The 14,851-nt window shown below is 41.0% G+C and overlaps 1 protein-coding gene across 5 annotated transcripts in view; it reads right to left on the reverse strand.

Moving 5' to 3' along the window:
- Positions 1–14,851, reverse strand: part of SYTL2 (synaptotagmin like 2) — a 136,368-nt gene that overhangs the window by 89,178 nt on the left and 32,339 nt on the right. The window contains exon 1 of one of the 5 annotated variants that reach the window (XM_078156959.1): positions 256–378. The exons of the other annotated variants lie outside the window; for them this stretch is intronic. The gene's annotated coding sequence lies outside the window, so the exon portion shown is untranslated. Of the gene's footprint in view, positions 1–255; positions 379–14,851 lie in introns of those variants that run through there. 5 annotated transcript variants of the gene reach the window in all.

Genomic DNA, 14,851 nt, shown 5'->3' on the forward strand with positions numbered 1-14,851 from the left:
AAGAGATTGCCTTGTGCAATCCCTTCATTTTAAAGTGAGGAAGCTGGGGTGAAGTGATTTTGCCTGAGGGTGTGCAGATGGTTAAATGGCAAAGCCTGAATTTGAACCTAGGTCTTTGACCTTACATCCAATTCTCTTCTACTCCAAGCCAGGTTTAATGAATCCTCAGGGAAGTTGTGGGTGAAGGCACATTCACTATCTCCTGACTCTCACTCCCCCCCCCACTTCCATACAACATGCAGTGGAAAGAAATACCTTGGCTTTGCAGTCAACAGAAGTGCTCTACTATTAGCTAGCTGTGTGACCTTCATCAAGTCACCCCTTTTCTCTGAGCTTTGGTCCAACCAGAAAAGGTTAGAGTAAATAATCCTTAAGGTTCCTTTTCAGCTCTTTGACATTCTAGAAAATAGATTAAATAAAAATAGATTAATAGAGTTTATTAATCTATTTTTTAAAAAGGCAACATATAAGATTCACAGTGAACATCTAGGGTTCCCCCATACTTCTGATAAGGTACCAAATAGCACCACTTTACAGCATCCTAAAAGGGCTCCATATCCCTCCTTAACAATTTCCCAAAACACCTTAGTTCATCTGTTAGGTTATGGGGGGTGGGGGAGGGAGAGAGGGAGGAAAGAAGAAAGGACAGATTTATTGTGTGCCAGGCATTGTGCTAAGTGCTGGGGATACAAATACAAAATAGCACCTACCCTCAAGAAGCTTACATTCTAACAGGATAAGATAACACATAAAAGGAAACTAGAAGGGGATTGGGGAAACCAAGGGTAGTAAGGTTGCTGCTGAGGAGGTGGAGAAGTCAAAGAGGCTATATGCACTTGGAATGAAGTAAGCATGGCTAGGGCCTTGAATGAAATGGCAGTCGGGGCTAAGGACTCACCAATCAGGACAGTAGACCATTGGGCTGAGGCATCTCCAGGATGTGAGTGAACATTAGTTCTCCTTCCCCTCATCCAAAAAGTTATAAAAGGAGATCCTCTGTGGGTTTACAGAGCCTAGCATTGTTATCCATCCTTGCAATATCAAGATCATCATTTTCTTCAGCAAAGGATGGATAAATTTTTGAGTTCTCCAAGGCCTCATCATGGCACAGAGGTTACCCCTGGTCAATGGAAAACAAATTCCTCCTCGGCCAACTTGCTTTACCTCTGGGCCTCAATTTCCTCACTTGTAAAAGGAGCAAATAGAACTGGAATACTTCTAAGGTCTCTTTCAACTGCAAATCCTAAGATCCTATGGTCCTATAAATGCTGGAAAAGCTTCAAGTCCTTGGTGGCCCACTGTGCATTTGTTGTCCAAGGAAAAGCCTAGGTAAATTTGGAGAAATGTATCAACAAAAGGCTGGCCACCAGCTGATGAAATTTTTTTTTTTTTGGCAAAACAACTCATGAAACTGCCTGGGAGGGAAAACTTACCCAAACAGAATCAGGTGCCAAAAGTATCTGAAATAGGTTCTTGGTAATGAGATTAGCCTGAGAGCTTTTTGCTCACCTGATCATTTAAAGGTTAAACGAGAGAAGTCCTTGGCTGAAGGGCCTAACACTAGAACCAGAATGACCGGGAAGGTCAGCTCAGTAGGCTAAAGTGTAGCTAAGGTCATTCCTCTATGGGTCAGTTGGTTTGTGCATAGAAAAACGCTGTTGCACTGCCAAAGCTACATCCTTCTATCTAGCCCAACTCTCAAAAGCAGGGCAGGGAACTCAACATCACTACTAGAAATACAATTCAAAGTGTCCTTCTATAGGTCAGAAGCATCACGTTTACAATTTTTTTATTTTTATTTTTAGGCAATTGGAGTTAAGCAACTTGCCCAGGGTCACACAGCTATTAAGTGTCAAGTGTTTGGTCAGAGGTCGGATTTGAACTCAGGTCCTCCTGACTTCAGGGCCGGTGCTCTGTCTACTGCGACACCTAGCTGCCCCATCAACTTTATATTTAAAGGAAAACTGACCATTTAAAATATAAAGGCACAAGGGAACTGTCCCTATTTTATCCATCCTACTTCTGCCCCCTCTTTCACTTGTTTCCTTAAAAAAAAAAAAGCTCATCTTTTGGCACTAAGAATAGAGCTTGAGAACCAAGAAAGTGTCCCCAGTTCAATTCAATTTACCAAACATTTATTAAGCACAAAGTACTTGGCTGGGGACATAGAAATGAAAAGCGAGTCTCTGCCCTCAAACAATTTAAAGTCAAATAGGAAGGATACAACAACTACACAAACGAGCATAATAGCTGTGTGACCCTGGATAACCTGTCTGCCTCAGTTTTCTCATCTGTAAAATGGAGATAATAACAGCACCTACTTCCCAGGGTTATCGTGAGGATGAAATGAGATATTTCTAAGCACTTAGCAAACTTTAAAGCCCCAAATAAATCCCACCTATAATTAAAAGGTAAAATGTGACAGGTGCAAAGGGGAAATCCAAAGCATGTACTATAGGAAAATGTGAAGGAGGAAACCCTTTCAGCTGGAGGGATCAGTAAAGGCTTCATGGAGGAGTTGGCACCTGCCCAAGACTTTTTTTTTAAGGCAATTGGGGTTAAGTGACTTGCCCAGGGTCATGCAGCTAGTAAGTATCTGAGGCCACATTTGAACTCAGGTCCTTCTGACTCCAGGACTGGTGCTCTATCCACTGTACCACCTACCTGCCTTCCAAATGAGACCTGACATGGATTCTAAGAGGCAGATAGGAGGAGGGAGAGTGTTCCCTGAAAAGGTCTATGGAGGTGAGGAAGAGCAGTATGAGAATCTCTTTTCCCGGACCTCCAAGTTCCATACCCAGGGAGTTTGGTTGAGAAAGGAGAGACTGAATGAAAGGAAAGAGCAAAAATAAGGGTGGAAAAGTAGATTTGAGGCAGAAAGTGACGAGAGCCCTAGATGCCCGACAAGAAATATTTTGTCCTTGGGGTAACAGGGAGCTACTGCAGATTTTTTAGCAGAGAAGCTGCCATGCTCAAATGTGTACATTGATAAGATGATTTTGACAGCTACGTTGGGTTGGGAAGGGGGGCAGTGGGTCAAAAAGACACTTAATGGATATTTTCAACAGCAACCAGGAACAATTTGGAGGAAGACTCAGATGCCAGAAGCAACTGAAAACCACAAAATAAATTAGAAGGAGCCTCAGAGATCGTATAGTCCACCTGCCTCTTTGATACAGTTCAAAACTGAGGCAACAAGATGCTTACGACAAAGTGACACTCGTGGCAGTCCAGGCGCAGTAACAGCTGGTAGCAAGCTTAGAAATGGGGTCTCCTGAATCACTGCATCAGAGGCCATCTATGGCAACCCTCGCCTGAACTGAAATTCTTGTTACATCATCTCGGACAAATGACCATCCAGATGACTCCCTAACCTACACGCTGGCCTTCATCCCTTGTCCTGAGCTGCAATTCTACATGACCAACTGCCTGCTGGACCCTGGAGGGCTGGAGGGTGGAGCAAAAACCTCTTCTCAAAGCTCCCTTATAGAGGACTCAGAATTTCCAGCCAATTCTTCATTTCCCACCAGCTTCTCATACACACACACACACACACACACACACACACACACACACACACACACACACACACACGGTACCCTCTGGCAGCACTATCACCCCTTTCAGCTTCCTTTTGTGTATCATCTTGCTCCATTAGATTGGAAGCCCCTTGAGGGCAGGGACTGTTTTTTTTTTAAATTTGTATCCTCAGTACTTAGCATAGTGCCTGGCATATAGCAGGTGCCTAATACATGTTTACTGACTATTTCCAGAAGTGTCTCAAACTCAACATGTCCAATATAGACCTCCCAATTTTCTCCTACCCCCAATGGCCTTTTTCCTGACTTCCCTATTTAAGGTAACACTATCCCCTTTCCAGTCACTCTGACATAATCCCAGAATCATTCTCTTCCCATTTGCTCCCCAATATCAGATCCTACCATTCCTGCCTCCACAACATCTCCCATAGCCATCCCCTTCTCCACACTCACAGGACCACCTTTCTATTTCAGGACCTCATTATCTTTCAGATAGACTACTGAAATAGCCTCCTAATTGGTGTCCCTGCCTCAAGTTTTCTTCACCCCAATTAATCTCAGAAAGAGTGCCACCATCTGCAAGAAGCCTTTCCCAGTATTTCTTAATGGAGAATTTCCTCAATTTATCCTACATATATCTTCCTTGTACATAGTTGTGTATATGTTGACTCACCTAGGAGCCCCATTAGACTTGAGATTTGTCTGTCACCTTTCTTTGTGTCCTCAGAGCTTGGCACAGTGCCTGGCACACAGCTAGTTGACTGGGTAACTGACTGCAGCCATCGTCTTCCCTCTCCAATCTATTCTCCAACTTCAAGCTTCAAACTATTACTCTTATTTTTGCCTTCTGGGATCACAAATCTAACCCTTCTTCCATAAGATAACTCTTCAAATATTTAGCGATAGTTATTTTGTCCCCCTAAACCAGAAGTTCTCAGCCTGAGGCCCAAGCACTTAAAAATTTTTTTTTAATATTCTGACAACTGCATTTCAATATAATTGGTTTCCTTTGTAATGCCAAGTATTTTAAAACATTCTGAGAAGGAAGTTAGTTGCATAATAGATTGAATGCTGGTCCTGGACTCAGGAAGACCTGAGTTAGAATTCTGCCTCAGACACTGACTAGTTTATGTGACTCTGGGCAAGTCCCTTTACCTCTCTAAGCCTCAGTGCCCTTAATTGAAAAATAGGGATAATAATAGCTCACAAGGTTGTTGTAAGGCTCAACTGAAATAGCACATAAGGTGATATGTAAATGCTAGCTTTAATATTGGAAGGGGTCCACAGGCTTCACCAGATTGGCAAAAGGATTGATCAGACACAGACACACAATATCTCTCTCTCTTTCTCTCTCTCTCTCTCTCCCTCTCTCTCTCTTTCTCTCTCTCTGAGAACCTCTGCCTACTGCCTGGTTGCAAGTTCCCTCACCATCCTGGAAGCCCACCTCTGGATGTGTTCCAGTCTGTCAATGTCTTTCCCAAAATGGCATGCCCAGGACCGAACTCAATCTTCCACATGTGGCATGGGCAAAGCCAAGGAGAACAAGGAAGTCACCTCCCTCATTCAGGACCCTATTCCTTGGTTAATGTAACCAAAGATGACACCCCAGGGTTTTTCCTCCCACTAGATAAAATACAGGCTGATTAGATGAATAATGCAATTTTAACCAATGTCTGAAAACATGAAGGAAGCCAAGGCCACTCCATTTCCATCTCCCAACAGGAGAGGGAATGCTGCACAAAATGTTATGCTAAGTACTGTAGCTTCCCAAACCTCCCTAAATGAAGGAAAGAAAAATTGCTAACTCAATGACTCTCACATGAGGATTTTCACTGAAAAGAAGCAAACTATTCTTGACAGTCCCATGACAGCAAGAACAAATGAATGGAAACTTTTTCCAGGGCAGGAGAAGAAGGACTGTAATAGGAGACAGCAGTTAAGAAAATAGCTCTTAAGAAACAGATCCCTTGTATTCATAACACACAAAAATGACAAGTATAATCCAGTATTTAGTACATGTTCGAGACTCTATTTTAGGATTTAGAAGTTGATGGAACTTCAGGAATCATCTGGGTCAATCCCTTCATTTCAAAGATGGGTCACACCATCTCAACATTTAGAGTTGGCCATGGGATCCAACCCAAACCTAAACAAAATCTCATCTACAACATACTCAGCGGGTGGTTGGGTGGTTGGGTGGTTCTGCAGCCTCTGCTTGAAGACTCCCATTTCTACCCAAGGCAGTCCATTTCACTTTGGGATAGGTCTGCTTGTTTAGCAACATTTTCCTTCCATGAAGCTCAGATTTGCCTTTTTGGAACTTCCACAAAATGCTCCTAATTTGTCCCAATGAGACCAATCAGAACACATGTCATCCATTTTTCAAAGGGATGACCCTCCAGATACTCAAAGGGAGCTCTTCTATTCCTCCCTCCCGACTCCCCCGTTGCTTTGACCTATGTGGCATGAATTGATGCCCTTCACCATCCTGCTGGTACCCTTCTCTGGATACGCTCCAGTTTTTCAGGGTCCTTCCTAAAATGTGGCATCCAGAACAGAACACAATAATAGAGACAGGATCTGAACAAGCAGAGTACAAGTGGTTTGTTGTTATTCCTTTGTATCCCACTCTTTGTGACCCCATTTGGCAGAGATACTGCACTAGCTTGCCATTTCCTTCTCCAGCTTATTTTACAGATGAGGAAACTAAGGCAAACAGGGTGAAGTGACTTACCTGGGATCACACAGCTAGTAAATAGCTGAGGCCAGATTTGAACTCAGGTCTTCCTGACTCCAGTCGCTGCACTCTGTCCACCGTACCACCTACCTGCCCACAGGTGGTTTATGACCTCCTAACTTCTGGAAGCTGCCCTTCTCTTAATACAGCCGAAGAGTGAAAGATATCAAATAGGAAAGGCAACATTCAAGCTCGTCTTCTGACTCTAAACCTTGTGCTCTTTCTCCTACTCTATACTGACTTTCTCCTGTAGCAGGAGGTCAACAAACTGAGGTTGGAGGGCCAAATCTAGCCTGACGTCATAGGCTGTGAGCCAAGAATGGTTTTTACATTTTCAAATACAATACAGTTTTATTTGAAAACGTAAAAACCCCTCTTAGCTTGAGGTTGCACCAGGACAGGCTGCACTGAGCCCTGTCCTACACCATATGGCCTCTCAATCAGCTTGTAAACTTTCTAGATCACAACGGAAGCTTTAAAAACAAACCAAATACAGTCATCTGGGATTGAATTATTCAAATTTATGCTGGAAAAACCAGACACAGGTAGACGATGCCCTTGAAAGGACTGAATAAGAATGAATTTAACTGAACAAATAAAGAAACAAATACCTTTCAAGTACAAGGCACTGTGGGGGATATAAAGATAAGAGGCCATATTAAACACACATTAATTGGGGTTGGGGTAGCATTAGAAGTTGGCAAGGGAGATGATAATTAGAAAGCATTGAGTACAGTGTCTGATACATCATAGATACTACATATTATGTTAGTTATTATAACTATTATCATTTCCTTATACATCCACTAAAATATGCATGGAGCTCTAGAACTGGTCACATCAATTTTCATTATTTTGTTAACATATTTGAAGCTCAAACAACCCATTTTTTTTTTGTTAGCTACTTATTTAGAAACGTACTTGAATGAAAGAGAAAACCATGGTACATCTACTTTGGGTCACTGATTTACATGTCTCCGAACCAATGATTATGTGTTAGTTATGATGTCATAGCTAGACTACATCTCTGCTCCATTCCCCAGTTGGTAAAAAACCGAGCGTTGAGACTCACAAATAGGACACCATCCCTGGCCTCTACATCCCCAGAGCCATCTGTCTTTTTTTCAGGATCTCTCAAAATGGCTAACACCAGTCTTAACTGGAGTCAGAGAATGTTAGAACTGGAAGGAACCTTTAGTCCAACTGTCTTGTTTAACAGATAAGAAAAACTGAAGCCCAATGAGGGAAAGTGACTTCAAGGTCACGGGGGGTTAGTGACTAGAAATCCAGGCCTCCTCAATTCTGGTACAATGTACTTACTCCTAGACTGTATTTCATTCGTCTTCAACAGTAAAACTTGGATTCAGTCAAAGGGCCACACTCAAGGACCTAGAGAGGCCACATGTGTGGCCTTGAGGTTGAAGGTTCCCCCCCCGAAACTGAAAGTCTCACTTCACACACACACACACACACACACACACACACACACACACACATCATGTGACCAAAGGAAGTCATTTAACTTCAGTGCCTCCAGAAAAGTTTCCATAAATTACAGAGCCACTGCCAATCTACACTAGTAAAAAGAGGTTCCTCCTTGGGAATTCCCTATACCAATGAAATTACAGGTTCAGCTTAAAAAAAAAAACTTTCCTTCCAGGTGGGGCAGGGGAGGAGGTTAAAGAATGCCTTTTATAAATCATAAAGCAGTAGATAAATATAAGTTATTATCATGGGAAAAGGCAGTCTGGATTAAACAATACCTAGAAAGAATACTGGACTGGAGTCAAAGGACCAGGGTTCAAACTGTGATGCTCGTTACTTCACGGGAGGCTTTGGCCAAGTCTCCTAGCCTCTGGGCTTCCATACCTTCACATGTAAAAGGAGAGGGGAGGACTGGCTCATCCCAAAGGTTCCCTCCAGCTCTAGTGCTATGATTCTATGAACTTAACACAAAACTGTTTAGAAAGCTCACTCTATTCCAATCATCCCATCCAATCTTCCCTTTCCTCTGGCTTTTTACAAGAGCTAGAAATGGAAAAGGAAGATTTCTCATGTGTCCCACACCTGGAAAACTGTGGTTCAATAGCCCTTATAACTCAGGCCACTAACTAAGAATAGGGATATGGAAGAAAGAAGGGCGGGTGCTGGGGAATGGGAAGGGAGAAGACACTCACAGCCTTCAGCAAGTCCTCTTAAATGGCCACACCTGGGTGCTGGAAGTCTCAATCTGCTTGATGGAGAGAGAGATTAGTTTCCATTTGTCAGCATATCTAGAACACAACTTACCTGGGACCCCGATTAGAACAAGGGAGTGAAACTGACAACTTAAAATAAAAGTCAATACATCTACATGCTCTTGCTCACTAATTACACAGGCCAAGAAGCCAAGGATAGCTCAGCCCAGAATTCAAAGAGAGTAAAGCATTCCCTTTCTTTCAGTCCCACACTTTGGGCAAAGGGACATTCTACACTGGCCTGGACCTAAAACCCTTCGAGTAAGAAGAGCAGTGTTTGTCGTTGAGTCGTTTCTGTTGTGTCTAACTCTCATGACCCTATTTGGGGTTTTCTTGGCAAAGACAGTGGAGTGGTTTGCCATTTCCTTCTCCAGCTCATTTTACAGATGAGGAAACTGAGGCAAACAGGGTGAAGTGACTTACCAAAGATCACACAGCTAGTAAATGTCTGAGGTCAAATTTGAACTCAGGTCCTTCTGACTCCAGGGACGGCACTCTATCCACTGTGCTACTTAGATGCCCTCGTATCCACCACATTCGAACTAGTGAAAACACGGATTTTCAAAGAAAGAAATTCAAGCTGATGAGACAAAGTGCTGGGCCTGGAGTCAGGAAAACTTGAGTTCAAATCCCACATCATTATTGGCTCTGTGAACTTGGGCAAGTGACTGACCCAACTGTTTGCCTCAGTTTCCTCAACTGTAAAATGGGGATCATAATAGCACCTACCTTCCCAAGGTTGTTGTGAGGATCAAATGAGATAACGTTTGTAAAGCACTTCACACAGTGCCTGGCACACAGAAGGAACTTAATGAATGCTTATTCCCTTTCCTTTCCTTCCTTATTGATTATGGAATGCTGCATTTGAAGTCAGTGGAGCTACATTTGAAAGCCAGCTCAGCCACTATGTGTCCTTAGACAAGTCATGTAAGTTCTCTGGGAGTACGGATTGTTTCATTTCTCCTATTTGTATCCCCAGACCACATTTAATACATAATAGGTGCTTAATATTTGTTGACTAATTGATCAGTAAAATAAGATGATTTGTAAGGTCCCTTCCAATGTTAAGTCCTATGATCCTGTAGAAATGGGAACCCTATTAATGAAGATTCCAGGAGCCCTGCCTCTGCCACTCACTCCCCATATGCACTGGGCAAGCTTCACACCACTCTGCATTTGGACTAGATGGTTTCTGAGGTCCCTTCCAGCTTTGACCCCTCCTAATATAATCCTATGAAAATGAAACCCATAGAAATGAAGAGACTTGCCCTGAGGTACAAAGCAAGTTAATGGCTGAGCCAGATCTGGACCTTGGGACTCCCAATTCCTCAGCTGAAGATTCCTTGAGCTACACCAAACATGCACTGACATGATGAATGAGTTTACGGTGGGGGTCACAACCCCTGACACCATAAATTGGAATCGTCCAGAGTTTGGGGCCAACTCTCGGCCAAGTGGTTCTGAAAGCTGGAAGCTGGCATGTGTCATGTTTCTGAAGGACGAATACCCAGAAACACTAACAGGCATTTAATGTTGATTGCCTTCTAAAGATTTTCCAGTTTCCAGATTCCTAGGAATGGAGTGGTGGGGAAAAGGAGGGAAAGAGAGCTAATTTATTAACTAGGATGCCATTAAAACCTAAAATCATAAAGTTAACAACTGTAGAAGTGACCTTCTCTGTTTAAAAACAAATATACTCATACATACATACATACACACAAACAACCCTATATGATCTATTTGTACCACAATATATAAAGAAGTCACTAAACTCACTAAATATATTCACTTTGCCCAGAATGCTACCTTCTCCAATGATTCCTAGTCAATTCTCTTTGGGGAAAAAAAGTTTGTTTCTTTTTAAATTACGAAAATTGGTTCATGGGGCAGCTAGGTGGTGCAATGGATACAGCACGGGCCTCGGAGTCAGGAGGACCTGAGTTCAAATCTGGTCTAGGACCAGACACTTGACACTGACTAGCTGTGTGACCCTAAGCAAGTCACTTAACCCCAATTGCCTCACAAAACAAAACAAAACAAAACAAACCCGGTTCAGTTGTAATTTACCAATGAAACCCCTTTCCTCCCTGCCTCCATCCAAAGCTTATACTAAACCATCAATTTTATTTCAATTACTCCTTTAGCAGTCATTCTAGGTTTGAACTATGTCTTCAACGAATTGTTAGCTTTCAATGTTGATAATTACTTGAAATAAGCTACCTCAAATTTGCAGTCTTCTCATCCTCTCATTGAAACAAAGCTATCAAAATATTAAAAACAAAACAAAACACCAAATTCAAAAACCTCATGTGAAGAGTCCCAGTCTAAAGAATGCCTTTTTTCTTCTCATTTCAAGCTGATTCCCAGCCTATATCAAGCAGTCCTACAATAGAGCATATTAGCCTAAGAAGCAGTACATACCCTAACATTAGAAATTTATATGATTTAAAGCTGTACCTTAGAGGTCATTTTGTCTAGCTGTTCCTGATCATGTCTTCAACAATTTGTGCAAGGGATCATTTCATTAAATGACTCATATTTGTGTAACAAATATATTTTCTGTAGCATGTATAAAAATCTCTGGTGTGGATATGTTACCATTTTTCTATTTAAAAAATAATTTTTACTGATATCTTTTGTGGGTTTTTTTACATCATTATAGTTTTCCCCAGTATCCTTCCCCTTCTCCCTCCAGACAGAGTCATCCCATATAAAAAACAGTATTTTTTGAAGACAAAAAGAAAGAAAAAGAAGAGGAACAGTATAGCCAATAAATACATTGAAGAAGTCTGAAAAATATATGCAATACGCAACACCTATGAACCTCTCACTTCCTTGAAGGACTTGGTTGGGGGTATACTCTCATATCTCTTCTTTCAAGCCATACTTGTTCTTTATAATTTTGTAACATTTGCTTTGTGTGTGTGTGTGTGTGTGTGTGTGTGTGTGTGTGTGTGTGTGTGTGTTTGCTGGTCTATTTACAATGCTGCAGCCATTTTCTATATTGTTTTCTTGGCTCTACTTACTTTACTCTGCATCAGTTCATGTAGAGTTTTCGTGTTTCTCTGTAGTCACCACATTCATTATTTCTTATAGCACAATACTATCCCATTATATTCACAAGCCACAATTTGTATAACTATTTTTCAAAGGTATATGGATGTTCTTTTGAGTTATAAAATATACATTCACTTAAAAGCATTACTGAATTTATGGTAGCATTCTCGTGTACTTTCTTAACACTGACACAACTACTAGCATGGAGAGGATCTGAAATTTTTTGTTTTCAAAAGGGGTCATTATACTCAAAAAGGCTTGGAGACACCTCCTTTCAGCCACCTCAGATGAAGGGAATATCTGAGCTCCCACAGAGGTGGAATTTGAATCTAGACCCTCTGTGCCTCCAAACCCATAAGTGGCTGGATATATCCTCTATAAGGATAGAATATGCCTCCCTAAAATTACTATCAGCTTTCTCTGTCAGTGCGTGGGGCAACTGAGTCAAGTGAGCCTTGGAGAATTACTCAGCTCTTGGCTCACTGCCTCTTTAACTGGAGTAGGCAAAAGACACTATTCCTCCAGTTAGCACCTCTTACCAAAGTACAATGCTGAAAGGGCAATCTATTTTACACATGTCAACTAAGGAATTTTATTAGATGCTTTCAAGATAAGTGGGGTGGTTTTTTTTATTAGTTTTTGTTAGTTTTGTTGGGCCATTTGATATCTGACAGACTCACAGGGTGTTGGGACTAGAAGAGAACTCAGATATCTAGCTCTGTGACCTGGGTTCTAGTTTTCTCAAAAGCAAAATGGCAATAAAATATCTTTATACTATCCACCTCAGAAAAGTGTTGTGACAAAAGGATTGTGTAACTGTAATATCAATTATTATTATTAGGATGAATGTAATGGAGTATTAATGTGCCATAAAAAATGATGAAGTTGATGGCTTCAGAAAAACATGGAAAAAACTTGTATGAACTAATGCAGAATGAAGTGAGCAGAATCAGGAGAACAACACAATAACAGCAACGCTGAAAAGACAAACAACTTTGAAAAACTTGAGAACTCTGATCAGTGCAATGACTAACCATGATTCTAGGGGACCAAAAACGAACTATACTACCTCACCTCATGACAGAGAATGATAGCTTCAAGTTGCATAATGAGTCATAAAATTTTTTAACAAGGACAATGTGGGAATTTGCTGTGCTCAACTATGCAAGTTTGTTACAAGATTTTGTCTTTTTTTTTCCCTTATAGGGGGATGGTGGGAGGAAGAAAATTCTTGTTAATTGAATATAAAATAAAATAAAATAAATGAAGATAATAAATATGTGCTGACTGAAGACAGAAGGCAGGTCTCTGGCATGAAATAAAAAGGAGTAGAAATATAAATGTTCACATCTCAATCTACAGACAATCCCCAAACCCCCCACATCTTTTTCCTTTTGACACCCAACAATATTAAATGTAGACTTAACTTTGAAAATATATGAGCTAGGCTCACCCTAATTCTAACCATAGAATCAACCCATATAGTTACATTATATATCAGATAACCTAAACCCTAACGAGGCATTCCCATAAAAAATCTAATTGGCCTTTTGGGGAAAATAGTTTTAGGCTGACCTTAAAAATCCCTTTCCCTCTCACACCCCACTAGGCAATCTAAAAATAGCCAAAGCATTTTCAGCCCAGATAGACTATCCTTTAAAGGAAATGAGATGCAAGAAGGCATGCTGGGGTCATTACCCCACACTATTGCTACTATAATAAATCATCTGCCAAGTGTTACTAACATTCTGCCTCTAGAACAAGGCTGACATTAGCAAAATTTCTAAATCCAACCCACCCACTCTAAAAAAAAAAGTAACATGGACATCTGAATATAGAACATGAGCCACTACTTGTGACCTTTCTCTGGGCCTCAATTTCCTCAACTTTCCAATGAGGGACAGCATCTCCTGTCCATGGCTGCTCAGATAGATCTGTTTACCATATACCTGTGAGAGCTGGGAGCTGTCCACAGCTGAAATGCATCAGACAAATAAGAGGTGCAGAATGGGCATACCACCCCAAGCTTAAGTGCAAACGGACATGTTTTCTGTATGGCAAAATGGGGATAAATACCTTCCAAGAACATTGTAAGGATAAAATGAGGTAACATTTTTAAAGCATTTTGCAAATCTCAGAGTGCTAAGTAAATAAATGCATTGTGTTCATTGAAAATGGAAAAACTCTATGTGAACTCTCTTTGCTCATGAGTAGGCCTTACTGGACACCCTGTGTTGATGAAAACCACTCTGAGTTCACATTGTTTCCTGTTGGCCCTTTGATGTTCCATTGGCTTCACTGCCCACTTATTCTTTCCATACTTTTGTACAAACCTCCTGCCTCAAAGGCACTATTTACTTTCAATCTAGTGACTGCTATTCCTTAGCTGGCCTTCCTGCACTGTAAAAGCTGCCTCTTGCAATTGGCAGCTCTGCCCCCTGACCCAAACCCAAAGAACTGGCAGCCAAAGTACTCATTTAAAAGACAGATACACCTAGTAAATGAGATTACATGAATAATGAGACTGTCAAAAGTAAAGAGTTGACCTAAAGATCTAGAACAGTGAAAACTTGTATACCAGAAAGAATAGGATTTAAGCTGAAAACAGGGATAATGTAAATGATTATAACCAGGCTTGTGTCAGTGGGAGGTAGTAACTCCAAGCACAAAGGATGGAGTGAAGTTCAAGGCAAATTCCAGACACATTTTTTTGACAAGTGTACTCTGAAAGTCAGGCCACCAGGGTCTCCTCTCAAACTAACTAATACTCCAATCGTATTCCAGGAGGTAAAATGAAAACTAGATGATCCACATTGTCTTTTGATATATACACATGCATTTACTATGAAATCCCATATGTACTTCAAGACACAACCCCCTCCATGAAGATGACTTCTTCCCTTCCCTAAAACCTAAGCAGAATTTTCGTTGTAGCTTTCCTGTGTGCTTATTATGATCCACTGTGTATTTCTTGTATATATGTCATATATACCCCCAACTAGATTGTAAATTGGGGTGGGGTAGGAAATCATTTCATATTTATCTTTGCATCTCTCCCAATCACCTCATACAACGCCTTGTACGTAGTAGATGCCTAATTGGGAATGTGTTGGTAAATATTCAACAACCAGCTGCAACAAAAAAAGAAAAGAAAAAAAGAAACTGTACATACAATACACTTTTAAGTTTAATCTACATTATTAATATTTTCTCCATCACTTAAATTCTGAACTATCAATAATATAAGGAATCAAGTCCTGAGCTATAGCATTTTTCCAATT

The sequence above is a fragment of the Phascolarctos cinereus genome, unplaced genomic scaffold (assembly GCF_003287225.1).
Source record: "Phascolarctos cinereus isolate Bilbo 61053 unplaced genomic scaffold, phaCin_HiC Scaffold_726;HRSCAF=1367, whole genome shotgun sequence".
Lineage (NCBI taxonomy): Eukaryota > Metazoa > Chordata > Mammalia > Diprotodontia > Phascolarctidae > Phascolarctos > Phascolarctos cinereus.